Here is a 13,974-nt window from a genome sequence, read left to right on the forward strand (position 1 = left end):
AGAGCCACTTGCTTACTTTCCCCAAATGACTATTTTGTAATTCTCCTTAATAACAAGAATTGTTCTATGACAGTTAAGTATGTGCCTCTGGAAAAAGAAAGGATCTCAGTTTTATGGACCTCATCGTTGTTTAGGTGCAACAGCATTCTCCACATCAACCACATGACTCTTCTAGGATATGAGCTAACAAAGATCAAGCCATACAATTCTTGCTGTATTTTTCTTGGACACTTGCTCTTCCTAGACAGCAGTGGGAAGCTGTCTTGAAATTGCTTTTAAGTCTGCAAATATGGCAAATTTCTCTGTGATCCTGAGTGCTGCCTGAAATGAAACATATAATTGCATTTGGAAATGATGGACGTAGTGGCACGAATCCAGCAATTTCTGAGAACTTGGAGACGTTAGGGAAGAAACATCAGTTTAAAGAAAAAAAAAAAAAAATAAAAATACTGCCATCAAGAGTTCAGCGAGACGTGCCCTTCTAACTAATTGCCTGCTGAAGGTATAACTACGAGTCCTTGGGGGAGTCATCAGAATGATAACCTTGGAAGCTGAATGCCGTTAGCTGATAAGTGAGATTTGGGCTCTATGCTGGGGAAATCTTTGGGATTCCTGCTGTCTTTGCCAGCAGTCAGAAAGCACCGGGCTGCCATATACAGGCGTAGCTTCTAGCCTTGCATTATCTTGGGTACTGATAGCAGCTGTTTGTGGCCATATTTCAGGTCAAGATAAACATCCAAGTGTTTACCTAGCTTCCCCCATGACACTGCAGATTGCAGTGAGGTCTGTACTGCAGAGGCTGTGCTGCTAGCAAACAGTTATTGAGCTGGCTGCTTTACAGCTAGCCCCTCTGGCTGCCCAGCTGCCCCAGCGATGCTGACATCAATGCGACTAGAAATGCCTTTGCAAACTTAAAGCAAGGTTCTGTCCCAACACAGGGTAAAAAGGATAAAGCACAACCTAGCCTGGAATCGCTTAAAAGAGTCTCCCTGGAAATACCCTGTGGGGATGATAGCAAGGGCAAGGTTAAGCACTTTGTCTTCCATCTGTTCATTTTTTTAATCACGGCCACTGTGAGAGAAAAACGAGAGCAGCTTGTATGACAGAGGCACCGACAGAGCATGGGAACTTTAGCCGACATGGAGATTTCCTTTATCGCCAGCTGTTATCAGTGAACTAGGAGCAATGATGAGGTGATAAAAGCCCAGGCAGCCTTTATGGAGAGCACACACTGAGGAATCAGGCAGACTGAAGAAATCAGTCTGGTAAGTTTAAACCATTTACAGAAGGCTTCCACAGAACCCAGAGGAAAATTAAATTCCCACATAACTCACCGGGCCAGCACCATGCTACTGAAAAGCTGAAACCCCCCAAATCTTTTCAGTTAAAACCCCAGAGCTTTCAGCTTTTAAGCCCTTTAAAACAAAATACCTGAAAGGAACAAGGCAATTGTTAACAACAGCTCCAGCAGTTAGCAATCGAAAAACCATCTCGCCGTGCTTCAGACCGGCTCTGAGAAAGGGCTGAGACCACTTCTGAAACTAGGCACATTTGCTTTTTCCAATACACTGCTGAACACAATTATTTCCCTGGTACTTTCCACTTGTATATAGGGGAAATGAGAAGAGATTCATTAACCATTATGAATATATTAGTGTAAGCGGTTTTCATTTTAGCATAATACTGTACACTGAAATAAGATGATTTATCTACAGGGAGAAATTTGCTGGATTTGGAAATAAAGGTGTCTAGGAAACCTGTAAATGCAACTCATTAGGATTTATTTCTATTAGTAGTTAACCTTTCTGCTTTACTTATACTTGTCTTTTCCATAGAGCTTCTGCTATTGCAACCTCCTACTGCCTGGGTGTGCAATCCCCTCCGATTCTGTGCTAGCACAGCTGCAGCCTTACCATTACTGGGCACAAAAGGGAGCATCAAGTCCAAACCAGCTGAAGCTTGTGTATGTGTAAGCCTTGTGTATTGTGTAAGTGCTGGTTATGTGAAACGTGAAGAACAGACTGACATTCATCAGGTTGTTGGGTAAAATTCTTACCCTCCCGTTGCCATTTCTTATTTTCTTTGCACAGCGAGTTCTGCTTATAAGACTATGCAGCAGTAAGTTCTGAACAAATGACAAAAAATGACAGTTTCTGCCCAGAATAACTTATACACTAAATCATCAGATCTAAAAGAACTAAAGGAACTCCTGTTTAGATAGACTTCAGAAACTTTTACGTCTTTTACTCAAACCAAAGAAATTAAGACTTCTGTCAATTTTTCCAATGGGAACTTTCAGCTTCTTGTTTTTCACAGTTTTTTTTCTTTTTTTTTCTTTTTTTTTCTTTTTTTTTTTTCCCATTTTAGGAAACTACTACTTTCTTTAGCTTGTTTAATGGTTTAGTCTAAAATATTCTATTTCCTTAAACAATTCTTTCTTGTCTCTGACCAATGTTTTGAATTACCATACTGTGGCTTCGTGCTCATGTGACCAGGAAATAAAGCTGTAGGCTGTGGTTGCATAATTCATTATAGACTCACAAGCTCACTTTACCAGCAGCACTTTTCTACAACAGTCTAGTCTCATTTTTTTTGTTTGCAGTTACCATCATACCTCCATATATTTCTCCAACTCTAGGTAGCTTCTAACAGATTCACAGTTCCAGTGCTCCTGGGATAGGAAGCAGGGATAAACTGAAGGAATACAGTCTAAACTATTTGACATTTTCGTCATATCAGGAAAAAAAAAAGACACAACAAAATCCTGTGTCAAAAGTATCAGCTAGGAAGGACAGAGCTTCAGTAGGCATCCAGCACAAAAATCAATGAAAAATGCCAGGTTGAGATAATATCATTCTTCTCATAGCAGTGAGAAATGCTCATGTTCAGTTTTCCCAGCATGTCTGACCCAGTTGTGGCAGCTTTGCCAGTCAGGGATTGCAAAGCATTTTTGCTTTTAAGGGGCTTGAACTCAGTTTGCCCTGAAATTTGGTATGCATTGTTTGGTGTGCTCCGGGTAGGGCTAGTCTCCCAAATTTCAGACATTTGGCTAAAAGAGTCTTCAAAGATACATATCCCCAAACTCTTATTTTTTCTTAAGCTTGGCAAATTATAGCTATTTGGGTATGTGCAGACTCTGATCTGTTCAGACCCCAGACAGCAACCCCATCTCCTGCAGAGCACTCACTCTCTGGGCAGGGTAGCACTGCTGAGACTCATATTCACAAAAGGGCTTTGTAGCTGCGAGTCTCAGAGCTCAAAACTAGCTTGAAACGGTATAGCTGGGCCAGAGGAGTCAAAAAACTTTCCAGTTCATCCATTCACCTCTGAATACGTGTCATTTTTATACAGCATACCGCTGCTTAAAATTGAGTGTAGGCAAACACCTTTACACAGACAGTTCTCGTCTGGGTGCATTTTTTTTTTTTTTTGCTCTGATGTCTGAAGACGTACAATAAAATATGTCTTTTCATCAACAAGATAGCCCTGCTATTGCTACTTTGTTCTTGCTGCCTTACTCTGCAGGAAACATTTGGTCTATTTGCATCTGTTTATGGAAGGAGAACAAGCATTTCAAGGGAAACAGAAAAAAGGACAGCAAACTGGGAAAATGCCTTCTCTGTCAGCACTACCATATTAATAGCGCTTGCCGTTTCACTCAGTAATAAATAACAAGCCATTCCTTCCTTAAAAAAAGAAGCAAGAACACACCCTCAGCCAAAAACATCCCAAGCAGAAAGGCCAAGTTTCCATAAGTGCAAGACTACATTAATTATGTGTCTAAACAGTCCATGGCGTTTGCAGAAAGCAACCCATCTCTTTCTGAGCTGTTACTTTTAAAATGTATTTTCAGCCCTCTACAAAGTGGTCGCAGTCCCTCAGCAAGCAGATTTGCTTTTAGCACTGTGCGGAGCTGCAGGGCTGGGAGGGAAGAGGAGGGAAGGGGCAGCCCCCACGCCCTGCCCGGGCACCCCAGGCACTTGGCTCAATTTCAGTTTCCTCTCAAATCAAACAATTCTGACTCGAATCTCTGGTTGCACTAATTCATAGAATAAGCTCAATTAGCTCCTGCTAATTCATCGCTGCAAAATATCAGCATTTGAGCCTCCCGTGGCTCAAGTTTCTTTCTGCATCCATATATAGTTGCAGAGCCTCTGCCGAGCAGACTTGCTGATCTATCACAGCTCTTTCCTTTGGAAAGTCTGACATGGAAAGCAGCTCTGTAAAAAGTTAAAAAGGCAGTGTTGAATGTACTCACAGCAATATTTATTTTCATGTTTGTGTTTATCCTCTGTTGCTAATGGTAAAGATTCAGGAGTCTGTAAACGATCTCTTTCTTTGCTGATCTGGCCCATCCTTCAGCAAGTCAGTAACATGAAGATTTAACTCCAACAAAGTGCTCTAAGTTAAGCATAAACTTCTTTATATTATGAAATGAAGAGCAGCTATGGTGCAATTATTTTTGTCTTTTTTTTTTTTGTGTGTGTGTATATAGCAATTCCTTTTGCAAAAGAGGAGAAAAATTCTATTTAATTATGGGATTTTCTACAAAAGTACATTAAAAATGATAACGTGTGAGTAATACATACTTGTGCAAACACATCTGAGGTGTGATTAAGTTTATAACCTTTTTCCTGCTCTTTTCCAGACACAGAATGAGATTTGCTATTGTTTGCCTCAGTCAGAAGGTACCGATTCTCTTTACATATTGGAGCAGTTAACCAGTATAAACAGTGTATTCTGAATCAAATTAACTTTAATCACAGGGTCTAAACTAAATTGCATTCATTGTATTTCTAACATGCCATGGCTAAGCTTTTTATTTTATGAAAAACCAGACAGAAAGAAAACATTATCTCAAAGATGTCAATGGCTTTTAATGTAGATGAGTGATTTAGTGGCAGCCCTTCAGGTGGTGAAAGCTTTGCCAACGGCGCACTAGCTTTAGGCAGATCTGCTCCAAGACCAGTTTCCACATCATGAAAAGGCCCATGAAAAGGATTTTGCAAAATGATAATACTAATCGCTATATACTACTCATAACTGAAGTTGCAGTGACATGTATCATTTTCATCTTCGCATTGGCTGCTGTAGCAAACTAATAGCGGAGAAGAGATAAAACAGATGCCATGTGATGAAATCAAGGCATCTTGCTTGATGCTAAGAAGAGCATACAGCCTAGTTCCTGGCCTTTATGCACGTTCTTAGCTTGAATGTACATCTCCCTATACACCTTTGCTTACAAAAGCACTTATCCCTACAAGTTAACAGAAGGTAAATTAAAAAGAATTGGAAAATTACGGCATTATCTCTTCTCTTCCTCTAAGCTCACTTAAGCAGCACTGGGACTGGAGGCCACGCAGCTCTGCAAAGCCCAGGGGGAGAGATGGCCTAGGGGCCAAAATCTGTTATCACTCTGAGCCATCACAGACACTTTTTTTCTTTTTCTTTTTGTAGTCCTAGATTAGATTATAGTGAAATATTTCCCCAGATAACAGTCATGTGCATAAGTTTTCCTTCCTACCTTTCTTCCTTATTTAAGAATGAAAATCTTGCATTCCCACAATTCTGAGCTGTGCACTGTCACCAACGTGTACCAGTTTTGGTGATGAAAGACTACGCTTTTTCCCCGACTACCAAAACGTACTGCATAGGACAATCGGTTGTTTATCTTCCTTGATACTTACACTATCATAATTTACTGAGTGGATGTCTCCCTCACTCGACCTTGCAGGGGTTTGCAGGTGAGAAAGAACTTCACCTGTTCTGCCTGATCACGGCAAGTGGTAGAGGCAACATGATTTAGGAATCCCTCAATTTTCCCTAACCTGATGTTTTCCTGGCTCTGCCATTGATTTACTCTATACCTGCATGCAGGCCACTTCATTTTGTGTATTTTATATTTTGAGAGCTTGTGGGTGCTCCTTAGCACCTTTTTGAACAAATCACTGTAGGAACACAGTTTATCTCATGCTTTTGAACTCATGACCTGACGTTAAAATTTAGGTTATTGGCAGCAAGGTATTAGAAAACCACATGGGATTATATATATCTTGATCAGATATTACAAAGGTCTCACCTTATGGGGTCCAGTTCCTGGCACAGAGACCATCTCTAGTGGTATCTGAGCTTATGGACACAGTTGAGTCTCCTGGATGTAACTGCAATTCGAATAGAGAGTAACAATTAAAACAACATTGTGGTGACTAGCCATAGGGAATTCAGACACAAACGTGAACACAGGAAAAGAATCAAACAAAAGTATCCGGTAAAAGACTGTTTAGCTATGCTTTGTTGGAGTGTATCAGTTTCAGGAAGTTTTCACTGACACCAAGGTAGGGGTTCCTGGATCCCAGAAGAGCTGTTCCCCTGAGCTAGGAGGATGCATTCCCAATTGAGATGCAGACACTACAAACAACTCTTACTCACTAGCAACAACACAGACAAGAATGAGTACTCCAGTGAGCAGCTGGAAGATCTGCCTTGTTAAAAACATAATTGGACTCGGTTTGATTTAACTCAAGCTAAACACGAGGAAAACTTTTCCACGGGCTTGAAACCTGGCTTCTCAGGTTGCTCCAGAAGGGACTTTCTCATCTCTGAGGCTGGCCCTTTGCTGCTAGAGGGGCCGAGATGTGTAATCTTTTCCTTAACCTGACTGTACACCTTCTTTTGCAAGATACAGCTAAGAAAGACAGACACCTCAAAATATATTATGAACTATTTTACAGGAGATCAGAATTTATTAAATCACCTCTCACATAAGAAAGTATCTAGCTCTATGAAGAGAGCACTCTTCAAAGGCAGACTGTTTTTTGGTCAGTTCCCAGAGCTCCGCTTAAAGCATATCCATGTTCTGGCTCTGCTCCCAGTGCCCAGACCTCTCCCTGGGTACCCAAGGACTGGACACCAATTAAGTTTCCATTTCTAAGGCCAAAATGGCACTCAAGCGTTGCCTAACATTTATGCTGGTCTTCTACACAGGGCAAACTTCCTCCTAAGAATCCAATACTCATACAAATAAATTGTTTCTTGAATATCATATTATACTAAATACTATCAAGTATGTTTACATTTCTAAGATAAGACTGCTATACTGTATTTCATCCTTTGATTACAGCTTTTCTAATAGCCATCTAGAATATGAAAAAGAAATAAGAGAAACTATAATATGGAGATCTTGTGGTTTACAAACACATCTTTTGGTGCCGGCAATGACTATTCCACGATCCCAAATCTGTGCAAGTACTGGCTGCCAGTTACCATCAAAGCAATGCACATTATCAGAAAACACTAGCTTGCATGTACATCTTTGAACTTACACAAAAAAAAGTTTTTGTCTAACACTAACTTGCCAGGCAACAAGATCACAACCAAAATTTAAGTAAAGAATTGTAATTAAAATGATTTTTAAGGACAGCTCACCCCTTAGAATTAACTCACATATTATTGCATTCTTTAAAGGTGGAGATAACATTTCAGATTTGAGGTAGGTCATTTTCAGACCCATTTAGTTAGACTGGCATATGCCTTTAATACTCTAAAGTACATTAACTATTTTCTGATAAAAACTAAAGTTCCTTTTTTTTTTTTTTGATTTATTGATTATTCTATACAATTATTTTCTATAAAGATAGAAGATATATGAAGCACTGATACGCTTCATCCACTCCCTCTGTCCTAAGATGATGCAGATCAGTTTTGGCAAAGTTCTTTGCTGTGACCCTCTCATTTTGGCAGGAGGTAGCACGACTAGCTTATTTAAAGTGTGAAGAAAGACTTATGTCAAACCCCCTTCCTTTTACCACGCATTTTGGTTTGCAATGAAAAGAAGAGGGAGAATGCACACTGCATTGTCAGTCAAGCAGTTGAAAGCAGCTCATGAATTCATATTCTTTGAATTTTAGGCTAAGTTATAAGTTTCAATGGACCTGAAAACTGAAATTCAAACGCAACTGAGATTATCAAAACACTAATTCTTCATGGTCCTTGACATATCTCTTGCATGCACTAAGCAGAGTTGGGGAAAGTTTTGAGAGTCATGATGAAAGGATTAAGTATTGGAGGATCTAAACATACTTAGAAGGATGGCAGATTTCAACTACAAATAACATTTGGTTGGTGAATGATGTTCTTCATGGCTTCAGCATTATACTGTCTCAATTGTCTCAAAAAAAAAAAAAAGTACTGCATTGATAGGATTTTTTTTTATTTGTTGTTTTAAGGAAATGCTTTTAGGGGTAAAATCTTAGTTACGTTGGAGTCATCCACAAACCTTATGTAACTCTAGACAAGTCTCTCTTTCCAGAAACATTTAAGAGTTGCTAAGGGGTGGTAGCAGATCCACTGGTACTTGTATTGTAATAAGCTAAGGATATCCAACTTGAACAAGAAGTTTTTGAAGAAGTTATTGAGTTCTTCAGGAACTGCTCTTGGAACTAATATTTTTGTTAGTGATTTTGGTACAAAAACATCAAGGATATTAACAAAATATGGTAGTGCCATAAAACTGGAAGGCATACTCAATACAGAGTGGATCAAGAAGAATTTATCACTTGCAAACTGTAACAGAAATAAGATGAAATTTGGCAAAAACAAGTACTCTGGAACCGAGAGCAAGAATTTCTGCCTTGAGCTTGGAACTCGGCAAAATAAATGGCAGAAGGAGAGAAAATACTTTGAGTATTACTCGATCACAGGATAACTAAACCACTCTAATGCAGCTGTGGAAGAACCAGTGTGGAGCCTAGTGTATTTCGACCAAGGTATTTTGGACAGAAACAAAGAAGTATTAGTGTGATTGTTAAAGTATTAGTTGGAGTTTATCTTGAAGTGAGTTAACAGTAATTTCTTACTAAAGCAAGATTATTTCAAAGTGCACAAGAACAGAGAAGTCTGTTTTATGGGGGACTGGAAGACACTCGATGCATTAAGCTTAGTAAAATAAAGCCTGAGAAGCAATATAGCTGCTTTCCATAAATACACTATGAGCTAAACATTAGGAACATATGAGAACCATTTAAGCTAAATGACTATATATACACACATACATGTAGCAAATAGACATAAACTGGATGGAAATGAGCCATCAAAGAAGAAAAGTTCTTGAACACTCTCCCAGTAAAACACCACAGGCCAAGGACTGAAACAGCTCAGAAACGAAGGTTGAGCAGTTTATGAAAAGAATTATATGCCACTGTTATCCCCCATGATATGGAGCTGGTTTCTATAAACCAGAGGGCTGACGGGGAGTGTGGTCCAGGTTCCCGCTGAGCTCATCCAACCCATTTTGATGAGCAGAGGAAAAGCCCAGGAACTGACCAGCACAGCATGACTGTGGCTAGCACATCGTGAGTGCTCATCACCACGACCCGTGGGGAAACCAGGGTGGCATTGGGGAGGAATGCCGAAGGTTAATCCCATCAAGTATTGTCTCTAGGGGAACTAGTGCCACACAGACTGGTGCCTGCATGGTAGGCAGGAGGTGCCTGGAAGGGGAGTTGCAGTTGGCCAGAATACCAACTGGAAAATGACGTCTGTTAGTTCTTATTTTCCAACTGCTTAACTTGACAACCTGGACTTCATCTTGAAAGTACATGAACCTGAAAAATCAGATCCTTCTTGCCTCACACGGGACACCTCTGGATATTTTGTAAGTTAGGTTCTCCCTACCTCAGCTGATTTAGAATCTAAATGTAAACATTCAGTATCTTCTGTGAAATACTCTCTCACAAATGTTTCATTTCCAGTTGAACAAACGTTTAATTTAAGGATGTATTAGCAACCAAAACATTTAAGCTTCATAACATTTAAAGACTTTTCCCAGGAACAAAGTCCCTGTGCACTCGAGTGTGTTGTTTCCCAGGCTGGCTTTACAGGAAACCAAACTGAGCCTCAAAATACATTATTACAGCTAAAATATCAAGATCTATACCACAAACTTGCAATATCTGATTTAACTGATGGCAGAAGTGGCCTTATTTGTGTGGTCAGTATAGTGAGATGAGTCACATTTTCAGAAAGAACTTTTGATTATTATTAATTAAAAAGCAGAAAAGTACTGGAGTAAGTAAGAGGAATTACTCTGTCTCTGCTGCATTCTGACAGACTATGCCATCCCTTGTATATACCCCCCCCATACTCTTTTGCTCTTCTGCCTTTTTGTCCTATGGTCATTTGCCACCCAAGACAGGCATCAAGTGTACTTAAGTTCCAGAAGTTTGGTCAAAATTTGGTATAGCCATCATGACTGCTGGTAAAATCTCTCAATTAAAAATGTAGCTTTAGTCTAGACATGCAAACAGTTTCATACTCATATTTGCGGAGTCCAGATTAGCTGGAAACTGGCAAACACCATACTTTAGGATGAAAGACATTATTTTTCAGGTAGCACGGAGTTTTTTGAAAGTGTAATGCATACCTGAGAGAGATTTTCTGTTTGCAGTGAAACAGAAGTGGAGCTCAGGGCTGGACACAGTCTGCACCAACTTGCATTTGGAAGTCTCGCACCAACCGCATTTGGAAGACGCGGTAATGGTACTCTCAGCCTGAACTGATTGGCAACCTCAAGAGAGCTGCCAAATCAGGTAAATACAGACACCCCTCCCCAGCCCATCAACAGGCCGTGCACTGCAGCAGGAGCAGTCAGGCATTGACTAAAACAAAGACATGGGCCTGGCCAGCAAAAGCTCATTAGTTCTCCCAGACTATTAATTTCAAAACTCAGGCTTAGAAGCTATTGCAGCTAAGCAGGTGGCTGTACCCACTGAAGAGTGCCCTGGCAGATGCTGGCTCCCTCCAGAGCAGGAGCAGCTGGCTGAAATATGCTTGCTGGAGAGGAAGAAAGCCACCAGAGAAGCTCTGAGAAAAAGGGCTACAGCAGTGACTAACATCAGCATAGCCTGCAAGAGCTGAGACCACACAGGAAGGTTTAGATTTAATGCTTGAAGCCTTTGATACGCATACTGTGTTGGGCATGCTGGACTGGAGAATTTGCATCCCGAGGGCAGGGGGAGATGGCAGAAGGAAGCAAAGAGATGGTACCTGGAAAAATTGTTGCAGTCTTCCTAAATAGCTGCCTCACAACAGAACTACTGCCAGCACAGTTCCCATATATAGTGCTCTGACGCTGGCAGCTGACCAAGCCATTTCAGCCTTGCTGTCCATATGTGGCTCCTAGACAATGTCCAAATGCAAGCCAGTTTTCAGCTGTCCAGGTAAGTATCTTCCTCAGCAGACAGAGCACAGACAAACAGGACTTTCAAGAAGATTTGGCAGTTCTCGCTCTCTTCTCCCCATAGTCTGCTGCGATGCTTGAACAGCTCAGTTACTTGGCGGTTTCTCTGGACCCTTTGCAGTCTCCACTTGGGACTGAGCACGTGAGTCTAAAAAAGGCAATCAGGACCCGACTATCTGAACTGGGCATGGGCATTGCATAACCTCACAAACTCCCTATCCACAACTATCAAAAGGGGCAGAGCCAAGAAGATTCAACTCCAAAGCTTTGAGAAACCTGTAGGTAATATATTATGGATTTATATTATATATAAATCACTATCAATCCTCCAATTTTTCCTGCTTCTCACAAATGACCATAGGTCCATACACAGTTCCCTATATTTCTCAGGAGTTCCCACCTCCCACCTGGGATTTTGCTTCCCCAGCAGAAAAGCCTATGTCCTTGACTAAAATTGTTAGAGAAATCAATTATCTGATTTGGCCTTGTGTGATAATAATTAGGAATTTGGATTCTTGTTTGATTAAGTTTATTTGAAGTTACAAAAAAAAATAAATGAATAAATAGAGAACCATAGCAATTTGCACTTGTTTGCAGGCTACTTTTTATAATAAAATGTAGACTTTTTCTGTCTGGTTATCTTAATTTGTTGGTTGTCTAAAAAGTTGTACATACTATAACTAAAATTATATGTAAGCTTTACCAATAGAGCAAATTGATAAAATCCTGTGGTTGTTCCCTCTTTGAAAATCTAGTAAACATAATTGGTTACAAAATCCTATATATGTACTTGTGCACATGTGGCTTTAGGCAATTTCTAGGTTGCGTGATTTTAGATGAAGTAAGTTAATCTGTGATGTCTAGACTTTCTTTCCCACATGACTCCAGTATGGAAGGTTTTGACCAGCACTGTCCTAACCTGAATAATTTATACATCTGTAGTGTATTTGCACTGTACACAGGCCAAGTTCCTAGAGTAATCTTTGCCAAGGAGCTTTTCCAGGTCTTGTTTGATCAGTCAAGCCACGATTCTAACACCGAATCCCTTATTACCAAACAACAGGAACCAAGTGCAAATTTTCTACATAATGTGTTGTCCACTTAGTCTGTTTAAAGTATAATACAAAACAATCTGATCTTTTTGTTCTTGCTTCTGTAAAGGATTTTTTTTTTCCTCTAAACTTGTCAAGATATTTGTTGGTGATAGAAGAAAAAATCTGTTTGATTGCTCAGTAGCTTTTTATTACATTTAGATTTCTTGCAGAGATTCTTGACCTGATATAATACATACATTATATTATAATAATATAATATTCTAAATATATGGAGTATAAGATGTATGTTTGGTTCAGGTATTTCTGCCTAGGGACAGTCTTAAGAGTTCTACTAAAAATAACCAACCTTAAAAGATATTTACAAAAACTACAAAGAGAAAATACTGACAATAAGGCAAGTCTAATCTCTAACATCATTTCTCTTGTAGGTTCAGACCTCATTTGGACATACAAATAACACTATGAAAATATTTTTATTCACTATTAAAATGATTGGCTTTGTGGAAAGGAACAGAGTGCCTGCCTTGGATTTACTTTAGCCTGCAATTTTGTGTGCTTTGATTTCACCTCACTAACTTCAGTCTACTGGTCCCACTTAAACAGTGCAGGGACAATATTACATATACAAAATACTTGAAGTGTTTTATCAGAAATATGACTGAAAAAGACATCAAAATGATTTTACTTCTAGGGCTCCGTATTAACCATTTTTGTAGCAGCTCATTAGGATGGGCATCTTGTGCTTAACTGGCTGAGCTGCAATCTTGAAACGAGGATGTAAGTACCATTAAGGCCTGTATTTATATCCTCCTGTAGCTCACGAAGCAGTAAGACTCTTTCGGAAAACAATGGTTCACACTGAAGTTCATTACTATGGGTTGAAACACTTGCTGTTATTAGAGTAACCTGAATGCCCAACCTTTTACTTGTGGCTGTGTGTTTCACCAGCAAGAAAAGGAGAAAAGCAACTAACCCTCGAGATACTGACAGTTTCCAGCACAGTGAATGCTCTCTAAGGAATTATGCAACGAAAAAGAGAGATGAAGTATATCTGAAGAAATGATGTATCTCCTTTCTGAATCCTTCCCCTATCTCCAGGGCCCAGCACTGCATTCTGGTCCTAACATGTCTGGCTGCATCTTATCTACCTTTTCTGCCAAATCTCTGAAGTTCCTCTGGGGCTTCTGTAACAACTCAAGATGATGAGATAGAGCAGATGTCTTCTTCCCTGTGAGATTTCTGGTGTCTTTTTGGAGACTCAGGAGGTCTGGGACCTTCTAGCCCATTTTGGCTAACCCTGCAGCTCTTGCACTGGGAATGGTGCTGGCAGGGACGTCTTGGGAGCACTACAACCCTCAACCCATGCCGCTCCTGAGCGCAACATTTTTATTTGTCCTGTTCCTGAGCTGAAACCAGGGCACTTTGCACCATCACTGTTAGAGAAAGAGTGGATTTGACTGGCGGTCTCAAGTGCTGCATGCCCAAGGCTTGGCATAACACATTTCACTCATCATGTAATCCCACAACAAAGCCTGTGACCTGACAAAGAACTATCCTGCCACCCTTCCAGCCCCCAAAGAAACCCTCCTGCAGCAAGTAAGGCTTGGTTATGCTTACAAATAAATGTTTCCTACTTCATGATCCTCCTGACACCAATGTTGGCAGCACCAAGTGCTTCTGGAA

General features: G+C 40.1%; 1 long non-coding RNA gene across 1 annotated transcript in view; it reads right to left on the bottom strand.

The window, feature by feature from the left end:
* The window catches only part of LOC125180650 (uncharacterized), a 112,206-nt gene that overhangs the window by 22,818 nt on the left and 75,414 nt on the right, over positions 1-13,974 (bottom strand). The window contains exon 2 of the long non-coding RNA XR_007159408.2: positions 6,080-6,161. This is a non-coding gene — a long non-coding RNA (uncharacterized lncRNA). The remainder of the gene's footprint in view (positions 1-6,079; positions 6,162-13,974) is intronic.

This window comes from Anser cygnoides, chromosome 5 (genome assembly GCF_040182565.1).
Source record: "Anser cygnoides isolate HZ-2024a breed goose chromosome 5, Taihu_goose_T2T_genome, whole genome shotgun sequence".
Classification (NCBI taxonomy): Eukaryota; Metazoa; Chordata; class Aves; order Anseriformes; family Anatidae; genus Anser; species Anser cygnoides.